General features: G+C 37.4%; 1 long non-coding RNA gene across 1 annotated transcript in view; it reads left to right on the top strand.

Annotated features, from left to right (window-relative positions):
- The window catches only part of LOC308342003, a 135,569-nt gene extending 123,416 nt beyond the window's left edge, over window positions 1-12,153 (top strand). Inside the window, exon 6 of the long non-coding RNA XR_013966742.1 lies at window positions 11,064-12,153. This is a non-coding gene — a long non-coding RNA (uncharacterized lncRNA). The remainder of the gene's footprint in view (window positions 1-11,063) is intronic.
- Window positions 12,154-13,844: the final 1,691 nt, after the last annotated feature.

The following is a 13,844-nucleotide window of genomic DNA, read 5'->3' as shown; positions in this document are numbered from 1 at the left end:
TCAGCATTTTCATCAGACGTTATAAAATGAAAGCCGGAATGGTCTCAATATCCTTGGATTGGGGTAGGTAACTTGGTTAGTGTCAAATTGACTTTGGGTTACTAATTTTGCCCATGTCTCTGCTGCAGGCATTAATATAAAAACATGTTTCTACATTTTAAAAAGTTTTGTTTTTAATAATATAGATATGACTTTGTACACATAAAATATATATTTAAACTGTGCACGTTGTCATTACTTTTAGTATAAGCTACAGGTTTAATGAGACTAGAATGGTAGGAGGCAGATTTTGTTCTGTTTATGACTGTGAAAAGTGGCTTTATAACTTCATACTAGGACTTCTGAGATTTAAATAGACCTGTGTATTGCCCCTAAAATGTTAATCTAATTTCTGCCCCTAAAGTATATTAACCCAGATATTATCTTTGGTTTTTCATCAGTTCTGAGAATTATACCCCAAAATATACAGGGGTAATTAGCTGCATACATTGAATGACAATTGCATCAATATAAAGCCAGGATGAGCGTGAAACCCAATGACAAAAAAGTTACAGAGTCCCCTCCTTCTCTCACTGATTGGTAACCCAAAAGGCCAAGAAAAACATTACAGTATATAGGATGTGTGGTAGGGGAGAAATTGCAGAAGGACCTGATAAACCCAAATGTCCTGATAGAGCTGAACTAATTTTTTTCTAACACAATATGAAAAACCACTAAAGACAAAACACTTTAATAACAGAAGTCATTTCAGGCCTTAAGAAAAAAGAAGAGGAAAAGAAAAAGAAAAGTACTGCTCTGCATCTGTTTTTAATTGACACCCACTCTGCCAGTCCCTGAGACTCTGTATGGAGGCCTGCTGCCTGTGTCTCCCCCCAGCCCCATCTGATTCTGTAAAGATGCGCAGCCCACACTAACAAGCCAGCAGCGTCGCTTCTGGAAAATATCCTTTACTAATGTCAAAGAAAGAACAGGGTGGAAGAGAACTGCAATGGTGCTTAACACGAAAGACTGCCTTTCTACTTCCTTCTCCCTTTTCTCATAAACTGAATGAACTGTTGTTATAAGACAACATACTGCTGAGTTAATGTAACTGAAAAATTTACAGCAGGTTGTATGCCTGGAGGCACATTATGAGGCCACCTGTAGGCATCTAATTCCACTGAAAATAATAAATAATTGTGGAGAATTCCTCAGAGTCTAGAGGAGAGTGGATAAGAATCGTGTTGCTGGTTCACTCCAACAAGGATTCTGTTGTGGAGGAGGATTAGAGAACGGCACTCTCTCCAACAAATATGAGTAATCCTTCTCCCCACAAAAGAGTCCGCTAAATGCAACACCAGACACCTGGGTGCCAAATCTACGCAGCCATTTCTTGGGTACTTTTGATAATCCACTGGCAGAAATGGCCACATATGGCAATTGCTTAATATAGCAGGTTGATCCATTTAAGAACACTTTTTTTTTTTTTTTTTTTTACAGTAAAGAAAGCTATTTTGTTTGCTTCTACATCCTGTTTATCTCTTTGGAACCTCCTCCTCATATTTTGGCAAATGTAGAAAGTGACAGTAAGAATATCCCTGATATGATTCCACGCTTTTTTATTTGGGAGAAATTAATATGTGTATTTTAGCAATGCTCAGCAACCTTGACCTTTTTCAAGTGGAAGGTAAAAGTAATTTGCTGCAGAGCTGCTTTAAAGAAAAAGTAAAAGCGTTTGTTATTATGCTTTTGTCACAAGGTAGGTGGATTTGGTACTTATCCTGTAACTACTCAGAGTATATATGTAATTTATTTCAGGTCATGTTCTGCTAGAAGATCAGTGAAATTTTACACACACACATACACACACACACGCTGACGAACTTTTATCAAGTAGATTCCAAAAGCTAGCCTAATTTTTGTTCAGTTGGGTTATAAATTACCCATAAACTTTATTAGTCCTTAGTCTTAGAAGCACTGCAAATGATGTTCGGATTTCAAATCTATGACAAACTTTCTCCACAAGGATCCCATGGCTTTGCATTAAGGAAACTACATTTAAATGATCACTTAAGTACTGAAGATTGGATTCTTGGTGGTACTAAGGTTGACATTTCCTTTCTATTTGTACTATACGAAGGGTTAATAAGGTTTGCATAACCTTATTCTCTGACGTCGTTTCAGCAGAGTATTTCAGGATCGCTGCCAAAACAGATTTTAACCCTTTTAATCATGCTGTTAATAACCACATTGTGCAGAGTACAGCACACACGGCCCATAAGGCTATATAGCTCTGAACACAGTTTGATCTGATATCCAATCAAGGAAAGGTTCTTTGAGACGCTTGCCATTTTGGTTGCTATGGTGAGTTTCATATTTTGTGGAAACCACTGCTAGATGTCTTAAAATAGACCTTTGCCAAGAAAAACACTGGTCCAGTGGCATATGCTGGCAGAGCATTGCAAGGTTGCTCAGATTCCCTTCCTTTGTTTTTCCCTCTCCCCCCTGGGGCAAATGCTCCAAGCATCAGCCCACTAGTCTGGCAAGCTGAGAATCCAGAAACTTGCTGCTAATTACAATGTTGACAATTCCCAACCTGTTTACTGGCGCCAGCAATCAAACCGCATCCTCTCGAGTGAACCGAAAAGCACTTGCTGGCTTTAGCTTCCTGAGGGTCCAAGCTGGCTATATTAATTACTGTTAACTTAAAACTGTATGCTGTACAGAAGAAGCTTAATTAGCTGGTTTGAGGATTAAGATCTATTCTTCACAAATTTTAAAGCCTTCTGTTCTTGACCAAATTATATGAATCCCTAAAACATCTTTCCTTGGACAAAATGTTGATTATTTTAAGTATTGCTTCTCAGAGTCAATTTTGCCACAATATTATACCTCCAATTCAGCAACAAAGTAGAATAGAAGATCCCTCTCTCTCCCTCCCTCTCTTTCCCACCTCTCCCTCTCCTCTTATTTCTATCTACCTTACAGTTATATCTACATTTTGCTCTTAAAAATTGAGAAAAATAGTGGACGTAACTACTTTATGGTTATAGTTTATAGTTAATAAAAAAGGAAAACTCTTGATGAGGATAAGAGATAACTTTCTATCTTGGTGAATTTTAAAACGATGAAAGTTACTTACACCATTTTTTTCAAGTGAACTCTTATGCTGTGATAGGGTCTGATTTGGGAGCAGTAGCCCTTCATGTATAAGAGGTATGTTTCTTTGATTGATAGGTTGGGTGACCACTGCAAAAAATCACTCTCTCAGCTTCCTAAATGGTTAACACTATACTTAACCCAGATGTGACCATGGAGGACCACCATGCCATTTGCATAAATAGCACACCAGCAGTGGACTAGGGTTTAGTGAAATTGAGAATCTTGTTTTGATTTTTCTCTGAGCCAACAGTCAATCTGTCTTTCTTTATTCAACAAGACAGTTTTTGAATATTTGAAAATGGAATAAAAGAGTAAATATAATTTATTTGTATACTAATATGTGATTTTATTTATGTTCTTTGATGTGAGAACATCATTGGGTCAGCATTTGCTAACCTTATTTTTAATTTTCCATTGAATATACTATATGACAAATACTTGTCATGCCATTCTCAGAGTCAATACTTTCATTTGGAAGCTTACTAAATTGAGTTGATTTAACTGAGATAAAATTTTTCTTTGTTTTACAAAAATATTTGCAACTTGGGTAAAATATCAACTTATTCCTATAATTATGACTGCTATTTGTTTCTACACTAATATTAATTTGGCCTATAAAATCTTCCTAGATTTTGAAAAAAAAATGAATAAGCACACTATACACCTTTGGAATCTATTGGCACGTTCACATCTGTATATATAATATTTAAGCTTGAAAAAGGTTAAATCAGATGAATCACTGACTAGTAAGAGGAATAAGAGAATTATTGCCAGATACCAGGAAGAGTAGAGTTGCAAAAAAACCTCAATATTGAATTTTTAGTGTGATGTACTAGAAAGAAAACCTCCAAAGCGGACTCAGAAAATGGGTTCCAAATATTATTTGGGTATCCAGAGGGAAGTTACTTAGATTCTCTGTATTGTGAAAATACCATGTATAAAACATGGATGTAGGACCATACACCAAATAACTGAGTCTGAGATAGAAAATTAACATAACAACTAAATATCATCTGAATTTATTATGGGCTTATCTAAGACTCATGAAATTTTGTATTCTATGTGGATAATAGACTGGAAAATAATTCTATCAAAAGAAAACAAATGAAAAAAAAGAAAAGTAAAGAAATGATCAAGTGGAAATGCTGTGTCTTTGGATACACAGGCCAATCCAGAGATGAACAAGCACGTCCATCTCCTATGTATCTTTACCACAACTAATTAACAAACAGCCCTCATCCCTAAAATCGAAATCAATTGCAGTGAGTAGGAAAAACTGAACTCTGTATTTTATAGTCAGAGAAATAGTGTTAATACAGTCTTAAATAAATTCCCTGAGGTTACTTTATTTCTAAAGCACAGTCTCAAATATGACACGTATCCTTTTTCCATAGAAAAATGGATCAAAAGGCTCTCTCTTTTAAGCCATGTGTCCCTTAGGCTTAATTTTCCATAAGTTTGTCTTTTCAAGACTGATGATCTTTTCTTTGACGTGAAACATCCAGATTCCATGCCTTTTTCAATGTTCTACCTATAAATTAGGCCTATTTTACACGGACACTATTTCTATTTTGATTGATTCATAGCTCTATAACGGAGCATGACTTTTGATCTAAAAAAAAAAAAAAAAAAGAAAGAAAAAAAAGCAAGGACTTTTGAATACTATGAAAGAATTCCTGCTATAGAAATACACTATATAAAGTCAATAATTGTCAACTTCCTATCACAAGCTACTAGATCTGCCAGTAAAATAGCCACCAATAATTTCATTATTGTTTCTTTAACACATCACCAAACTGCACAATCCTCTCCACAGTCCACATCCTTAATATTGTTACTTGCTATCATTGTCCCTTGTCTCTTGTCAAAGTCAATTGTTATCTGCACAAATTGTCAGATCGAAATGTGAAACTGTCTCAGAAATTTAGCATCAACCCTGATTTTTAATATAGCAGCCAAAACTAACAAAAACCTCTTTTCTTCAGGGTAAAGAATCCTCCTATTTTGACCTATCTTAATAGCTACTATTAAACACTCCCAAAGTTGTTTTGGACAACCACATCCAGCAACAGAAAGGAATAGGAGACATTTTAATAAAAATATAAGTAAACGGTTTCCAAACTTCACATTCCCACCACGAGAAATCTATTTCAAATCAAATGCTTTTGAAAACTTTATAGAATTTGTGCTGAACCTATTCTCAAAGTCCTAAATGGCCATAATGTGTCATATCCATCTTAAACTGTGGATGAAATATTATGTAAATTATCTGAATAAAGCTATACCTGACAGACCATGTTATTTTAATTTTTAGAGAACGGGAATATTATTTTGTGGTTAAAAGGTCAACTTGTATTTACTATACTTGGAACACCCAGGACAGTCACACCTTTCCAATAAAACTATAATTTAATTTTGCTTGTAACTTAAATTTGCTTTGCTAATAACTATTGGAAAAAATATTATACAATCCTTATCATTGAAAATATATCAATCATTATAATTATACTGATAGTGAATTTCAATTGATTATTTGTTTAAAAATTTGTGAATTATATGTACTTATACATATAATTCATATGTATTTATACATATAATAGTAAATAAAATATATCAGGTAACATATTTACATCAGAACTCACATGGAATAAAACAATTCCAGATTAAAGTTACTTACAGTTCCAAAAAAAACACTACTAAAATGTTCTCATAGGTTCTTCAACTCTTTAGGAGTTATTTCTGAAAGTCAGAGAAAGTAAGTTTTCTATATGAACAAAGAATAACTGCACTATCCATACACAAATTTGAGAATTATAATTTATATTAATATTAAATTAAACTTAAAATATATGCATTTCAGCCATTTTATGTAATAGCTACTTTTAAAAGGACATTAACTATGGGGGGGGAGGATGTAAAATTCTGTATAAAGATGTCCTGAAAGAACATAATTGTTTTTACTAAATTAATAAATATTTTTGAACACCTCTCCTGTGCCAGACACTGGATCAGGTATTTTAAAAGGCTATACCACTACTATGCTGTTTCTGAATTAAATATCCTAGACAGATATCAGTCCCTCTTCTTTTTTCAGAAAAATGAAAAAAAAATAGTAATTTTCCACTCCTTTAACAATTGTAATTAAATTTACCAGCATAAACATTTGCACACAGACTAAAATATTTTAAAAGTCCCAGTGTTTATTCTTCGTCAACTACAATTATATACTTTGACTTGGAAAGAGTTATTTGTGATTTGGTCTCTTTAGGCTGAAAAGTTTCTGAGGTTGATCCCTGGTTTGGGGAGCCTCAGATGTCTTACACATATGGAGACATACATGTATTCCCACAATAACACACTAGGATGAATCTATAACTCATTCTTTGGGGCTTTTCTTTCCTACTAAAACTTCAAATGAAAACTGAATGGTGAAGAAGTGGCAAAAATATTTCCATGTATTTCATGTTTTAAAAAGTTAAGTAAAAATCTTAAAGACCAGTTTCCTGTTTGATATCAAGACAAATATGTTGGTGAATGCATTTGAGAGATTTTGTCTTTTTTAAAGCTGCTTGCTTAGTTGTGGTATTGATTTGCACATCATCTGTATATAAAATAAAGAGAAGAATTCAACCCTTCCCACCCTCAGAATGGCTTCCTTTGAAATGGAGTCCATAGGAGGTAGAAGGGCTTTGAGAGAATATAAACCTAGCCCTCCTTGCTGTGATGAGACACTGAGGGCCAGGCAAGCTCTATGGTTAGTCTGCTGTCATAGTTCACAACTGAACCTGTACTCAAAATCAGATTTTCTAGCTTTTATTCCAAAGTCCTTTTTACCTCAAGTATCCTATAATTGAGGGAAAAATGAGATTTGAGGTTTTTCCATAACTGCCTCAATTCTCTAATTTGCTTTGTCTTTATAAACACTTCCATAGCCTGTTTTTAAAAAAAAAAAAGTTATGAAAACAAATTGTGCATGAAACTGGACCCATAAAGTAACCATTCTTAAATTTAATTCCCCTGTGGTTATGCATAAAACAATCCAGAATGCTTGTCTTACCCTAATACATTGCTGTTATAAAGGAAAATAATTTTGCATGCATGCTTCTGATAGGACATCAGTTACGACATTCATTTATTCATTCATTCATTCTTCCTAGAGTCCAAAAACGAATGTAACATTTGGTAAATATACAGAAACTATCTTGAAATCTGAAATAAGTAACTTTAGTTTATCTTGGGACCTGTTTGAACCAATCCGTGAAATTGGCCACATTTTGTTCACAAAGATAAAAACAGACCTCAAACAATTAGTTTTATGTATTAAACAAAAATTAAAAAAAGAAAATTGCATGAATATCAATTTACCCATTAAATTATATTTTTTTAAACTATTTTAAACTTTTTTTAGAAACTGTTTCTCTTAAGAGCATATTTTTCATTCAACTTTTAAAATAGACACTATTTTCAAATTCGGCAATCATGCCACTATTGTAATAAAATTTGTCAACAAAAAAGTGTATTATGATATAAACTGTATTTTAAGCAAGAACATAGTATTAGTATATAGATTACAGCAATATGTGTGTTTACAGTTTGAAATTTAATTGAGATTTGGTATTGATTTGAAGCTAATAAATATGGTAAGCCTTATTTAAAATCATTATTTGAATGTTTTAAAATTTATAGTTATCCTGAGTTGTTTTGCTTTATTTTAACTTTTGGTTCTAGTTTAGGTGGCATGTATGTAAATTTGCAGATAGTGTGGCATATCACTGAGCCTCAAAGGGTATTTCCACAAACAGAGAAAATGAAAATTATTGTCTTCGTACTTACAGAGCTAATAAAATACTTTTTGTTGATTTTGAAGATCAGATTATCTTACTTGGCTCTCATTATTAACTAGAATATGATAGAATTTAGCCCTCAAAAGATTTAGGTAGTCACATATTTGTAATCTGGACAACAATACAAATATTAGAGATACAATGTTCTGTTATTAAGTTGCACTCACCAAACTCAGCTAATCACCAAGTACTAAACATGTTTCAAGAAACTTAGAATTCACAATATATTTTTTAGCTGGTAGCTTTTTGGATGAGTTGCAATGTCTTCTCAGTTAAAAAGCTTATACATTCACACAGAGTATTTTGTAGATTGAAATTTAAGAACTGTAAGTCATTTGTAAGTCAATATTGGTGTCAAGGGAAAAATCTCAAAATGCCTTTTAGAAAAATTATACTACAAAACTTTTTGTTTAAAACCTATTTAGCATTTACGTTTATAGATACATAACTACTGATAACTAAATGTAACAGCTAACTACAATAATAAAAGTTTTGAAGTATTCTGACATTAATGTTTTTTAATTAAAAATGTTTATTGCCAAAATAAATTTACTTTCAAGTAGTCAGTCAAATATGCAGATTACACTACTCTCTAACATTGTAAGATCATCATTCTGTTATTCCTATGGTATCATGATAGCTAAAACTGTACAGTATTAAAAAGTTGGTGAAAAATTGTGATGGTCTTACACTGTCTTCTGTATTATTAAGGCCTTCTCCTATGTCCTACATAAAAACACAAAATATTCCTCAATATATTCAGCACCTCCACCTACACACACACAAAAGTCTATTTTTATATTTGAAAATTTACCATTACTGATGTGCAATATAAGAAGAAGAAAATGATTATATGGTTCTATCCATTGAAATGCTATTTCATCATTGCTCTCCTTTACCTGGACATTCATTGACAGGTCTGTGCTGGTTCTAGATGGGCCCTGTTGTGACAAGAACCTCATCATTCTAAAACAAGCAGTGGACTTGGGGGAAAATCCTGGCTCCAGAACATGATTATCTCTTTGAAAATGACCTTGGTCAGAATCATCTGTCTAATATATATATATAGTTTTTGTGTTTACATAGAGGCTGTCATGATCCTCAGCAGATCTCTAATCATGAATATCACCACTCCCTGGAGTTCTATTCAAGCAAAATACAAGAACACAATTCACAGACACAAAGAATAAAATCAGTAAAATCTTTGTAAAACGCAGTTTCCATCAAACTCCTTACCTGAGAGTCAGTAGTAAACCATCAACCAAGATGATGTTTCTTACACCTACTAATGAATATCACAGTATAAATGTGAGTGTTCATAGACATTATACAAATCTCAATGGGAAACCTAAAATCTTCCATCTATAAGTCATTAAACTATGTTCATAAAATGTGAGTACCTATGTAGACTTAACTAAAGTAAAAATAGTAGTAACAAATGGAATTTTCATAAGTTTTCTACCACCCCCCCCCCAAGGAGCCCTAAGTGTTACTGTCAAACAATAGTCTAAGCTGTATCTATATCCTTTTCTCAGGTAGAAATTCTGTCCCTTTTGTAAAGCAAACCAAATTTTAGAAAAAGGTTGCATAGCCGTCTCGTATTTGGACATTAAATGAAAAAATGCAATAATATTAATTCCTTAAAATCACCTGGATCTAGTATGAAAAACACACAATCATTTCGTACTTCTTTAATCCTGTCTATGAATACTGACAGGGCAAAAACAATAACCGGCTAGTAGTGATATAATTTAAAATTCTATTTTCTGAGGAAAACAGGTTGTCTATAATAAAACAACTACAGCAATTTCAATTGAATAAAGTTTGGGGTTCTCCCTACCCCCTTATCTAAAAAGGCCCAATCTAGTTAAATACAAAACAAAACAAAAAACACCACACACGCGCACACACACGCACACACACACAGAGTTGTTGTTGTCTTTTTTTCTCTTTTTCAATTTAAATAGGAACCAGCTCAGTCAGACTGACACCTAATGGAAACTTTTATACGAAAATAATTCTGCAAAGGAAAGAAAGCAATGAGATAAATATTTAAACCACCTGAACCAAGAAAATCAAATACTTTTTGTTGACCATTTAGATTTCATCACTCGGATTTACAATTATTCCACTCTAACAATTATTATTCATTTATGAAGCAATTGCAATCATAAACTAAAGTACCAGTGGCCAAGAACTGAATAAAATAGCTTATTTTAAAAAGATTTTCCTCAAATCTCTCAACGAATGCCAGAGTATTACTTTTCATTTCTGGCAAACTCTATCACTAGGCCCCCAGTTCCCTTTCTACCTTTCAAATCTTACATACTTATTTAGTCAACCAGCAGCATGAGGCCAACTTTCGAAAGATCACCTAGTTACTAGATTATGTAGCTCTTTCTACTTTCCTACTTTCCCAGTAAAACAATGCCACCAGCAGACATATTGAATTTTGTTAAATACATAACAAGCCCTTAATCACCAACTAGTGGATCCCTAGAGAAAGAGGGTAATTCAAGGAACAATGAAGGAAAGAACAGTAGTTACATATTCTCTTGCTAGTTGTAGAATGTCGAGTGCAGAGGTATCATTTGTGCTTTTCTCTTCTACTTCAACTCATTCTTAAAAGGGACTCGCCCTGTGAGCTTCTCGGAAGGTCCCCACGCATTTTCCTTGCAAACAACCCTCCCTGAGCGCAAAAGCTGTGAGTGTAGATACCCTGAGAGTAACTGAGGGATCAGACCCGGTGTAGTGGAAATAGGGACAGGAGAGGAGTGGCGTAGTGCACCCCTCACTAGGAATCCAAAGTACTGGAAGAAAAGCAAAGCTCTAGATGGGAAAGCATGAGAGCGCGCCTGCCTCCTTCGAGGCACCTCGCTCTCCAGGGCTCAGAGCTACCCCTGTGGAGCAAGATCTCAGTGCGGGTAGTACAAGCACTTGGCTCCCGGGAAAGGCGTCCTCCAAAGAGAAGAGGTGTCTGGGGCATAGCTCAGCTTAGAGCTGGTCTGGGAACGCCGAGAGGGAGAGCGTCGCAGGCTTCCCATTTTGTTGTTTTTGTGTGTTTGTTTTCTCCTGCAGCTTCCACTTCTCAGGAATTCAGTCTTCGAAGCCTGTGCACAACCAAGGTACCACGCAGGGAGGAAACCTGGTTTTAGAGTCCCAGCAGGTTCTTGCTGACCCTACTGGAACCTTCTGGTCGTCTGTGCATTCTTGTCCCCAGCATTTTCTCCTCCCACCTTTGAAGCGCCACTACCGGGCGGGCCCTGGCGCCTTGCAAGAGGAAAAGGAGAGTTGCAGAGCTGCGTGGTCCGCCGCCGGCAAGAGCTGAGCGCTCCAGCCTTCTTGACCTTCCTCCTCTTTTATGGTGGATCATCTCTCCAAGCTCCATCTTGGACATAATCAACTCCTGCTACATCCGGCTGTCCACAGGAGTGTCTGGGTGTGCTGGAGGGGATCCTGGGTGGTTGCTTGTTCTTCACTAGGAGGGGACAAATCCGTATGGTTTTATCGTCCATTAATATTTGAAACAAACAAACAAAACTGCAAGTAGAAAAAGGGAAAGGCTCCCTCTTCCTCTCGTCCCTTCGCAGCAGATCTGAGAGGGGGAACATGCCTTGGGTTTGTTGGTGTTTGAGACTCGTCCTAAAAGCAGAGGCAGGGAAGACAGCGCTGAAGAGGTGTCCTAAAGAAACTGGACGACTGAACAGTCACTGCCTGCCCCAACCACTTTCAGGAAGGTTCCAGTTCTGTGCCACACCGCAACCAATCCGGTTTCCATTCTGTTTCTCCACCCCTTCGCGGAGAATCCGAAAAGAAAGTATGGGTCCCTGAGGAGACCCGCCACACACTACCAATCTGGAAGTTCCGCGGGGACCCAGGTCCCTGTCCCCCGCCCCCTTCCCAGCCCCGGCCGCCACGTCTAGCTGCGCAGTGGCACCGCCGGGGGGTGGGGCTCCGGCACCGCCCCGGGCCGGGATTCGCGAAGTCACGAGCTTCCGCAGCTTGCGGGGGCACCTTCGCCCACGGACACGCCCTTTCTGCGGAGGCAGCCCCTAGCGACCCTCTGCCGAGCTCCTGCTCCTCACTCGCGACGCTACCAAACTGCTCAAGGCCTTTCAGTCATTCTCAACTTTAGAGACTCGCTCAGTCCCCGTCTCTCCCCCAAGCCACACCCCGGCGAAGAGAGGAGGCGAGCAGGCCGGGGACGCCGAAACTCCGCGCAGGCTCCGCTGAGCAGACCCCCATCCTTTCCCCGCCCCTCCCCTCCTCCTCGACCCCCGCGCCCCGGCGCGGACCCATTCTACAGCCCCAGTCACCAGAGGCAGGGCGCGCAGAGCCCTTCTGGTGGGGTGTGCCTTCTAATCAAGGAACATGCGACCCAGAGCGAAAACAACGAGGAAAGGAAAAGATCAAAAAAGTGCTACCTTGGCAACCACAGGCGTTTAGAGGCCAGCTGGTGGGCTGGAAGGGGCGGCCGCTGCCCGCCTGCCGCTGGTACTCTCCTCGACTACGCGTATTCTTAAGCAATAACAACGTAATCCGTATTATCCACCCAAGAATACCCGTCACCGAAGAGAGTCAGAGGACCAAGCTGCTGCTGCCGCTGCTACTGCTGCCGCTGCTACTGCCGCCGCCGCCACCAGAACTCTTGCTGCTGAGCCCGCCCCTGGCTGGGGCTGGGCTGAGCTTGACCGGGACCATAAATCCATAACTCGATTTCCCTAAAGAAGGATCCAAAGCTGTGCTCTGCTGCTTCCTGCCCAAATCCAAATGGCTGCTTTATTTCCAGTTCTGAAAGACAAATCACAAAACCAAGCACTTAACACAGAAGGAGAAGAGTGCTCTCTTCCCAGTGAGGAAGGAGGATGTGGGAAGGCTCTTTGGGCACAGGGTGGGCGTGACAAGTAACCTTTAGTTTACCTGGTGCTCTCTCAGTGCCTTCCTCTGTACTTGTTCTGCTTGGTACCCGCTCTGGTCTCGGCCAGCCCACTCTAGGTGCTTTGATTGAGTGTCATGGCAGCGAGAGAGCCCTGTAAGAGACATGCATAGTTAAGCACACAAATATTACAAATGTATTTGCCTAGACGGCTTTAAGAAGAAGTGAGGCTCAAATAAAGATAGGGTCATGCATGGGTGAAATTTTCAGCAGTGTGTTTTGGAAATGCATTTTCTCAAACCCAAGATCACAGAAAATAAACACTCATTCAATTTACTACTTGAAATCAAATACTTATAGATCTACAAAAATAGGCATCTCTCCCTTGAAGGCCTTACAGCTATACAACATAATGATTTTTAAAGAAAAAAAAAAGCTTCAAAGCACAAAATAATTAAACTCATTTTCCATAGTATCAGAACTCACTGAGTTGACAAGCTGGTAGAGTTTATATGATTTAGGTAGGCATCGTTTTGTAGTACCACAATGTGTAATTCCATAGCCCACCTTTTTAATATACAATATAAATGCATTGCTGTGCAGTTGTTGTGAACACCTCTATAGAAAAGCCTTTGAAGCTCTGTCTTCATAAAAATTGTTTTAAGGAAAAAAAAATAAAAACTCATTTGTAAAGTGACTGTAATTTTGGCTTTCAGAGAGAGATTCTTTGATGATCAATATGGCTCTTACTGGAAAAGCTTTGTCTTAAGATCCTGCAGTGAATATTCTGATAATAAGGGTTTATTGTTCACTAAATAAAATGGACAAGTGCAACGTCACTACCCAAGACATGTTGTAGCTCCATTAGAAAGTTCTCTATTTGCTTTTCCCTTTACTCTCAGATATATGGAAGTACATCCATGTGAGTGAAATAGGGAGGGGATATGGAAACATGGCAATAGACATTATGATTCCTTAAATTA

The sequence above is a fragment of the Martes martes genome (genome assembly GCF_963455335.1).
Source record: "Martes martes genome assembly, chromosome: 4".
NCBI classification, from domain to species: Eukaryota; Metazoa; Chordata; class Mammalia; order Carnivora; family Mustelidae; genus Martes; species Martes martes.
The sequence above is the reverse complement of the archived record's forward strand: the minus strand, read 5'-3'. Positions and strand labels throughout refer to the sequence as shown.